General features: G+C 39.5%; 1 pseudogene; it reads right to left on the bottom strand.

Annotated features, from left to right (window-relative positions):
• Positions 1–379: 379 nt before the first annotated feature.
• Positions 380–993, bottom strand: LOC102823027 (annotated as a pseudogene).
• Positions 994–10460: the final 9467 nt, after the last annotated feature.

Here is a 10460-nt window from a genome sequence, read left to right as displayed (position 1 = left end):
GGCAGCAGTAATTGAGTTTCAGTTACCTGCAGGGTAGCGAAATAAAGTAGTAACTTCCTCCGCCTGACGTGGAGGAAGTTGAGAGGTGTCCTTGGCACCCTCACAGTGAAATCCGTCACCCTATCAGGGTGTTGGGTGATGGCAATCGTGCAGTGCTTCGCAGGGACAGCCAGTGTTAGGCAGTACCAGCTTGCTACAGATAATAAAGTATGCTCCTTCAGGTCTGTCTCCCAGGCTTTCTGCACCCTGTCTGAAGAAATGCCACCTGGGAAAATGTAGCACAGCTAGCTCCAGTCATCACCCAAACTCAAAATAGTCTGAAAGGCAGAAAGAGGCCTGCTTTCTTCTCTGCCCAGCCCAAGGTTGGACTATCCTCAGGTCACTTTTTGTGAGTTTTTACAAAAGTGCCGATTGACAGCAAGTCTTTCTTTACCTGGGCCTGATTTCTGCTCGGTGCTGTACTGTGAAGAACCATGGCTCTCACAGTCCGCCCATCTGGCCCGTTAATGAGGCGGGAACAGAGACGAAACATTTTCCGCTCATTATTTTAAACTAGTAGGCGATCCTTCTTTAATTGCAAAGCTTCAGAGAGTAATTTCTGGGCATTTTTCCTAAACATCTCGGTTTTGGGATCACTCCGGACTTCAACAGAAGGTCTATCCAAATGTTTTTCCATGAAAGTTCTCCACTCAGTGGCAAGAGAAGCCACTTCTGAATCTGAGTGTTTTCTTATCTTGTTCACAGTATGATCTATTGTTGTTGACTTTAACACCTCCCTCGAGGTATTTTCTTCTTTAAATTTTATAAGGTTTCAACTCGGTTCTCTTTGGTTTGATCAGAAAGCTCCAACATAGTTTTCCATCTTTTTATCTCTTCTATAACCACAATTCTCTTCAGAGATTCAATTGTGGCCTGCTTGTACATTTCTGCTCCAGGATCTTTCTTCTAAGGGCTATTTTGGACTTGCAGCATTCCTATGACAAATTTATCCATTGCTAGGGGGATTCCACCTACCTCCACTTGCTTGCAGTACATTCAACAAAAGCATCCTTGGTAGCAGCTGGTTCCTTCACAATGAACCCCTTGAGTTCCCATTCCCCAACTGCTGCAGGCTAATTTTTAAGCTGATAATTTTGTATGGCCCACAAATGATGTTATACATTTTGGCAGAAAAAGGTCCCCCACCCCCACTCCTTCTCTAGAGCAAGGAATCATCTCTATTCTGCCATCTCTATTTAACTAGGCTGCTCATTCTCTATCTGGGAATCAATCTAGATCTAAATCAAAATACACAATGAAAACAATTTCATTTTATGTTGATGGCAACAATGAAGATCACTGATGTCTTTCTGTATTCTTTGGGATCCCCATTACTTTCCCAGAGTGGATTTATTAGTGTCATCAGCTAGTATATATCAACATGTATTCTGAGCACTAAGGGAGTGAGAAGACAAAGAAGGCACCTTATAATAAGAATATAAATATGCAAATCTTCATGGCAAGGATAGGATTTTTAACCCAAATGGAAAGAATCAAAGATCTTGATAAAAACTTAGAAGGATATTTTCAGAAAGGACACAAAATGTGAGTGAAGATGTGAAAAAGATCTTTTGTCAGTATATTACAATATTCTTAGTGCCTTTATTAAAGATGATAGTGTTTTATTTTCAGTTGTCTCTTTTTTCTAATTCTAATCTCTTCATCAATAGACTATTCCACACACAGTCCTCTAGCAGCACTAAAGGCTAGAATGCTTACTAGCCACATTTGAAAATTGTCTCCCTTTTGCTAATTACCTTGTCCTAGTCTTCCATTGAACTATTTCCAGCAACACCATAAGCATCTGCACTTATCCAGAAGAATGTTTATCTAATTAGGGCAAATTCTAGATCAACTTTTTTGGCCTTCAATACATCACCAAATCATTGTTGTTGTTAGGTGCCATCAAGTCAGTACCGACTCATAGTGACCCTATACACAGCAGAACAAAACACTGCCCGATCCTGGGCCAGCCTCACTATTGTTGTCACGCTTGAATCCATCGATGCTGCCACTTGGCAATCCATCTCGTTGAGGGTATTCCTCTTTTTCTCTGACCCTCCACCTTACCAAACATGATATCCTTCTCCAGTGACTGGTCCTTCCTGACAATATGTCCAAAATATGAAAGACAAAGTTTGGCCATCCTGGCCTCCAATGAGCACTTGGGCTGTACTTCTTCCAACACAGATCTGTTTGTTCTTTTGGCAGCCCATGGCACATTCAATAGTCTCCTCCAACACCATAACTCAAAATCATCAATTCTTCTACAGTCTTCCTTATTTACAGTCCAACTTCTAATACAGATCTGTTGGTTCTTTTGGCAGCCCATGGCATGTTCAATATTCTCCTCCAACACCATAACTCAAAAGCATCAATTCTTCTACAGTCTTCCTTATTCACTGTCCAGCTTTCACATGCATATGAGGTTCTTGAAAATACCATGGCTTGGGTCAGGTGCACCTTAGTCCTCAAGCTGACATCTTTGCTTTTCAACACTTGAAAAAGGTCTTGTGCAGCAGATTTGCCTAATGCAATACGTCATTTGATTTCTTGACTGCTGCTTCAGTGAGTGTTGATAGTTGATCCAAGAAGAAAAACTTTGTTATCGTGGAATTTTTCTCCAATGCTTGTCATATTTTTATAAAATTCTAAATGTTAAATTGGTGTAAATTTTCTCCATTTTCTCAAGATACAGTTAGATAGACAAATAGATATATGATGGATAAATGGTTAGATGGAGAGATTGAAAGAGAATCCCCTTCCCGCACCACACACATTTTTTTCAGCACTGGACTAGGAACAACAAGGACATTGGTTCGAGCCCACCAGCTGCTCCACTAGAGCTTTCTGGAGAAAGATGAAGTCTTCTGCTCCCACAAAAATGTACATGCTGGGAAACCCTATACATGGTTGCTATGAGTCAGAACTGACTAAATGGAACTTAATAGCGACGTATTTTCCTGGAAGAGATTTCTATACATCTCCCATTATGCCTGTTTACAATATCCTGACTAACCTCACAGCAAGTGGTTGGGTATTTCTTTGCTCTAACAAATTTCCTTCACTAACATTCTGAATATAAATACAGCTCATTGTAATGCATTCTGAATACAAATACAGCTCACAATGATGCATGCCTTAGGTTGGGTTCTCCAGAGAAGCAAAACCAGTGAAGCTTATACATACATACATATAAACAACTTATATATGGAATCCTGGTGTGGCACTATAGGATAATCATTCAATGTCAATGTAGTTTTGAACTGCAAGATTGGCAGTTCAAAATCCACCAGCTACTCCTATACAGGGCCACTATGATTCAGAAACAACTCAAAAGAACTTAACAACTCTCTCTCTCTCTCTCTCTCTCTCTCTCTCTCTCTCTCTCTCTCTCTTTCTCTACCATGGAGTCGGTTCCGACTCATAGCGACCCTGTACAGGGTTTCCGAGGCTGCAAATCTTTACAGGAGCAGAAAGCCTCATCTTTCTCCCGCGGAACAGCTGGTAGTTTCGAACTGCTGACCTTGCGGTCCACAGCCCAATTTGTAACCACTCATTAAATATATATATATATATGTAGTTGTTGTTAAGTGTCGTCGAGTTGGTTTCGACCCATAGTGACCCTTTATAGGGTTTCCGAGGAGCAGCTGGTGAGTTTGAACCACCAACCTTGCAGTTCAAATGGCTTTGCAGTCTGGTGCATTAACCCACAGCACCACACCAGGACTCTCTCTCTATATGTATACCAAGAGAGAGATTTTATATCAAAGAAATGACTACACAGTTGTAAATACAAGCAAGTTACAAGTCAGGATATAGTTAGATAGATACATGATCGATGGTTAGATGGAGAAAGAAAGAATAATCCCTTCCCTCCATCACAACATGTGTAGATGCAGAGGTGAATAAATTTAAGCTTAGTAGGCAAGGTGCCAGGCTGCTGACAGTTCCTAGGGTCCACATGCAGCACAGCAGGCCACTGGCTAGGGTCCAGTGAACTGGAGGTCATATAATGAGTCATATGTAGGATCCAGATCCAGAAAAGGCAAATAAACCAGGTTTTCCACAGGGCCAACTCTTAGGCAATTTCCTATTTCTTTAGAGGAAGTAATTTACAACAATAAGGAAACTATGGGGAAACGTCTACAACTCTAAAGGTGTTTCCTTTCAATTGATTGATTATTCATAGCAGATCTCATCATAGATGTAATTACATTATATTAGATCTCATGATGAGGATTGTTGTTAAGATCTAATTCATAGCAACACTGTATAGAGTTTGCCCAGCTGACCTTGTGGTTTGCACATCAGTGCTTATCCTACAGCACCACACCTGGACTCCTTCATGGGGATTACAACCTCTTAACTGACAAATACTGAGAATCTGGCCCAACCAAATTGATAAAAATTCTTAACTATCACAATGCATTTGGGGATTTTTTTACCATATTTTCTGAATGAATTTTCAGTTACAGACACATATAGGCATTCTGAGAATGCCATTTCCTGAAAAGACAGCTATAAACTGAAGGCTCCATTCAAACTTCCTGCTAACAATTGTCATTAGTTGCCATCCTGTTGATTCTGATTCAGTGACCTTATGTTCACCAGAATGAAACACTGCCCAGTCTTGCGTCATCCCCACAATCATTGTTATGCTTGAGCCCATTGTTGCTGTCATTGTCCAATCTATCTCAGTGAAGGTAGTCCTCTTTTTCACTGACCTTCCACTTTTGTTGTTGTTAAGTGCTATCGAGTCAGTTCCAACCCATAGTGACCCTTTATAGGGCTTCTGAGGAGCAGCTGGTGCTAGAACTGCCAACCTTGCAGTTCAAACGGCTTTCCAGTCTGGTACATTAACCCACAGTGCCACACCAGGACTCCGACCTTCCACTTTACTTAGCATGATAGCCTTCTCCAGAGACTGGTCTCTCCTGACAATCTGCCTGAAGTATGAGAGAGGGAGTCTCACCATCCTGGATTCCAAGAAGCATACTGGTTGTCCTTCTTCCAACACAGATTTGTGTGTTTTTCTGGCAGTCCATGGTACCTTTAATATTCTTCTCCAACACCATAACTCAAATGCATCAATTCTTCTATGTTCTTACTTATTCACTGTCCAACTTCAACATGCATATTCGGCTATTGAAAATATGGCTTGGGTCAAGCACACTCTAATTCTCAAACTGACATATTTGCTCTTCAACACTTTAAATAGTTTTTGTACAGCAAATTTGCCTAATGCCATAAGTCGTTTGATTTCTTAACTGCTGCTTCTATGAATGTTAATGGTGGATCCAAGCAAAATGAAGACTTTGACAACTTCAATCTTTTTTCCATTTATCATGCTATTTATTATTTCAGTAGTGTTTTCCTTGCACTGAGATGCAAGTCAGACTGAAGGCTAATGGGAATCAAATAAAGGTGAATAAAGTGAAATGGTTTAAAAGTAGTGGAAATATACAAGACTCCAAAATTCACTGAAAACATGTGGTTAGAGTGTTTCCCTTGAGCCCTTTCTCTAGAAAGTGGTGAAGGTACCTGGACTACCAATACCTTCAGTACAGCTCTTTTCATTCATCATCAAATCAATGAGCCTCACTCTTTTGTCTTCTCAATAACTGATTGACACTTTTCTTTCCTTTAGGTTCAAAGGGTACACTGGCTCCAAAGTCAGATTTTACAAAACTCAGTATCATGAAAATGTAGTAAATCAGCAATTAGTATACAGATTATGTAAATACCACTTCTGAACCAAGTGCTGACAATTAAGTACAGACGTTTACCTAGCCTCTGGCTCCTCAATTAATTGAAGAAAACTGAAAGCAAGACTACTAAATGATTTGTTTTCAGAGTGTACCATGGTTTTCTCCACAGAATACAGAAATTTGTCCATGAAAACATTTATGCCACTGTCATGTTGCCATGTAAAAAAAAAAACAAAAACACAAAAAAAACCTTTAATTCAAATATCAAAATCAGAGACTCCCTGTAGACAGAGCATAAAAGCAGTAGATAGCAATTTAAAAGTGACCTATTCTTAAAACAAGGAGCTCTGGTAGCGTAGTGGTTACGAATCGGGCTGCGAACCTCAGGGTCAGCAGTTCGAAACTACCAGCTGTTTCGTGGGAGAAAGATGAGGCTTTCTGCTCTGGTAAAGATGTACAGCCTCAGAAACCCTGTACAGAGTCGCTATGAGTCGGAACCGACTCCACGGCACATAACAACAACAATATTTTTAAACATTTTCTTTGAACAGTTCGTACAGATTTCAACTTCTGCCTTCTCAGGAGTTACTTTTTGGGGATTATTGGATCAGCTATGTATCATTATGTGGTGCTGCAGGAAAATGCCCTTGAACGCGAGGTCGGTTTGAACCACAAGGTCAGTGGTTCAAACTCACTAGCTGCTCCTCGGAAACCCTCTATAGGTTTGCTATGAGCCAGTACCGACTCAGCGGCACTTAACAACAGTAACAATATGTCATCTGGAACATGCACATCTATTTCTTATAACTATTATTATTCATGAATAATTGTAAATCATCCATGAGGTACCTGCAGCATTAAAAAAAAGGCATTGCTTTATACTATTAAAAGTGCCTGCCCCTTACCCCTCTAAATCTCGGAACAGTCTTTATCAACCATGGAAAACATTTCTTAGTCTACAGAGAGAATACCTAACTCTTAACAAATGATTTATCATTTTAGGAGCGAAAGCTGCATTAGCAAACCAATGAAAATGCTAAAAATGTAACCACTTTGCCTGGCAATTATATATGTGACAGATTCATTTATCTACCTATGTAGAGCCTTAATTTACACCAGTACTTAGTTAATTGTTAGAGTGCACATTTCTGCAATAACAGTGGGATGTTTTTTTTTTAGAGAATCCTGAAACAGAAAACACTTAGAGACATCTATGCCATTAATTACCTGATCCAAGCAACACTGCAAAATGTCAGAGAAAAGAGATAACAGAGAAAAGAAAGCAAAATACAATTTGTGTAAATAAATTAAAACATCAACTATTGAAATGATTAAATGATATCAGTATGTTATTTCTGGACTAGTGTATAAAGAAGTTTACAAACAGTACTTGGCCATAAAGATAAAAACTGTATTTCACAAAAGTGGCATAATTTTTATTAATTTAGAATGAAAATTTTACCTAAAAACCTATAAACAAATAAAACTCTACCATTATCCACCATATCCTATATGACATTTCCATTTTTTTAGTTTTTGTCTATGTACATTTATTTTTACACCATTTTATATATTTTATACCATTCTATGAAACATAGTGATTATGAGTTGGGTTGCAGTTAGAAACTACCAGCTGTTACACAGGGGAAAGATGAGGCTTTCTGCCCCCATAAAGATTCATAGCTTTGGAAACCCTAGGCAAGGTTGCAATAAGTCGGAACCACTCCATGGCACACCACCACCACCACCACCACCACCACCACCACCATAGACTTTGGAGTCCACAAAACTGTGGGCTAGTGGACTGGACTCTAAAGTTGTTTGAACCCCAAAGTCAACAGTCCAAACTCACCAGTCACTCCTTGCAAACCCTATACAGAATCGCTATGGTTCGGAACTGACTTGACAACACTGAACAACAAGAACCATATCTTTTAAACTTTTTACAAGTGTACTTTCCTATATAAATGAATGGATAATAAATGTCATTGATATCATCAGCTTTCATGTTGTCTGCCTATTGAACTTGCTAAGCACAGTCAAGTCAGTTCCCACTCATAGTGACACTGAATAGAGTTTCCAAAAGAACAGTTGTTGGGTATAAGCCACTAGCCTTGTTGTTAGCCATCCAGTGCTCATCCTAGAGAGCCAAACCTGGACTCTGTTGCCTTCCTAGATAAATGTAAAAAGGTGGGCAGGGCATTTCATAGATCCTAACAAAATGCTTATATATGAATTTAATAAAAATCATAATTAGAAGTTGATTAAAGTGAATTATGAACTTTTATTAATATAAATATCAGTCAACCTAGGGGAAAATAGAAAAAGGAGATAGAAAAAAGGTTTTATGCTCCCATTATATTTGGAGATATCATAATATTTTGTCAAAATCCCTAAAGATTAGATTTTTATAAAACAAGCTTGTAGCTAGTTTTTGAAAGATGCCATGACCTTGCATTTTAAATGACACGGTCGATGGGCATTTTGTTAGTGATGGTTTGGGAGCAAAGGAGGATTTTCAAGACAATAAATGGATGGTCTGGAAAACCTAAAGTCAGATAATGTAGAAATAGAAATCCTGATTTCAACAACTTGCATTCTGAATAATCACAGACAAGTAAATACAAGGCTCAATTTCACCATCTTTTCAATTTCAATACTGAGGAAGTGGCGTTCTGGTGCGGCCCCATAGGATAAGCATTCGACCTCAAGATAGGTTTGAACCACAAGATGGCAGTTCAAACTCACCAGCCACTCCTCGGAAATCCTATAGATATACATATACCTATAAAGGGTCACTATGAGTCAGAACTGACTCGATGGCACTTAACAACAATAACAACTGAGGAAGCATGCTGCTTCCCTCACAGGTTGTGTTTGTGTGATGACAAACACACAAAAAAAGAGCTATGAGACTTAAAATCATCCAGCATAATACCTGCTCGTTAGCTGTGGCTCAATAAAGCAATTACCATGACATCCTTCTAATATGCACATCTTTGAGACTTCCCACCTTTATGTTCATCAACAATTCCAACGAAAGGTAAAGAATAGATCTTATAAGCTAGTTTAGAGGTTCTATAGAAATTAGAAAACCACTGTATTCCAGCAACTCTCAGGTTGACTGTTATTCTGCCTGTTTCCATTTTTTTCCACCATCCTTCTGACCATTTCCAAGTGTATCTTATTGAAAATTGCCAATTACTTCCTACAGTGTTGTCTGTAAGCAAGAAATGGCCTCCCACCACTCATCTGTCGGTTTGTCATACTGCGGTGGCTTGTGAGTTGCTATGATTCTGAAAGCTATGCCACCAGTATTTTAAATACCAGCAGGGTCACCCATGGAGGACAGGTTTCAGATGAATTTCCAGATGAAGACAGACTAGGAAGAAGGAGTGATGAACTACTTCTGAATATTTAGTTACTGAAAATCTTATGAATAGCAGAGAAACACTGTCAGATATAGTGCCAGAAAAATGAGCCCCTCAGGTTGGAAGGCACTCAAAATGTGACTGGGGAAGAGCTGCCTCCTCAAAGTAGAGTTGACCGTGATGACGTGAATGAAGTAAAGCCCACGGGACCTTCATTTGCTGATGGGGCACAACTCAAAATGATGAGAAATAGCTGTAAACATCCACTAAAAATCGGAACACAGTACATACAAAGTATGAATCTGGGAAAATTGGAAGGTGTCAAAATGAAATGGAATGCATAAACATCAATATCTTAGGCATTAGTGAGCTGAAATGGACTGGTATTGGCCATTCTGAATCTGGTAACCACATGGTTTACTATGCTGGAAATGAAAATTGAAGAGGAATGGTGTTGCATTAATCATCAAGAAGAACATACCCAGTTGGACGTGTGGCCAGAGACGGGCAAGAATCACGTGGAACCTCGGCAACCTAAGACAGAGCCATTGCCATGCTGCAATGAGTTTCGATGACGGGTAAGACTGAAGAATTCGCACTGACTGCCTAAGACAGGCAGCGTCCCTTAAACAAATAATAAATAAAGGGGAATCTGACGCAGACCGTGCAGACCCGGTCAGGAGTTCAAGTCCCTGTGGGCCCAAGGGTTGCTGACCGTCCAAACCATAGGCTCTGAGGATCAGACTTTAGCCACCTAGCAGACATAGCAAAATGTCCCTTATCTGATTATTCAATTATGCTGGTTAGTAATTCCATACATGAGCCCTGGATACCCACAGATAAATGTAAAAACCTTCCCTAAAAGCCGAGACTGTAAATTCCAAAAAGGCAAAGTTCTTCCCCCCAAAAAAGCTAAAGAGGATAGAGAGAAACTCTGTTAACTGATGGTATGTGGAGGGGATTATAATCAATGTAATGAAACAAGGTATATGAATGTTTGAATGTGAAACCGATGATGTGCCCTGAAAACTTTCACTCAATCCACAATAAAAACCTTAAAAAACAAAACAAAACAAAACAAAAAAAACGTACCCAGATCAGTCATGAGGTACAACGTTGTCTGTGATAGGATAATATCCATGCACCTATAGTGAAGCCCAGGTAATACCACTATTATTAAAATATACGCAACAACCACTAAAGCCAGTAAGGAAAAATAGAAGATTTCTATCAACTTCTTCAAACTGAAATGGATCAAACATGCAATCAAGATGTATAGATCATTACTGGTGATTGGAATGCAAAGGTTGGGAGCAAAGAGGAAGGGCCAGTAGATGGA

Source organism: Chrysochloris asiatica, unplaced genomic scaffold (assembly GCF_000296735.1).
Source record: "Chrysochloris asiatica unplaced genomic scaffold, ChrAsi1.0 scaffold00212, whole genome shotgun sequence".
NCBI classification, from domain to species: domain Eukaryota; kingdom Metazoa; phylum Chordata; class Mammalia; order Afrosoricida; family Chrysochloridae; genus Chrysochloris; species Chrysochloris asiatica.
The sequence above is the reverse complement of the archived record's forward strand: the minus strand, read 5'-3'. Positions and strand labels throughout refer to the sequence as shown.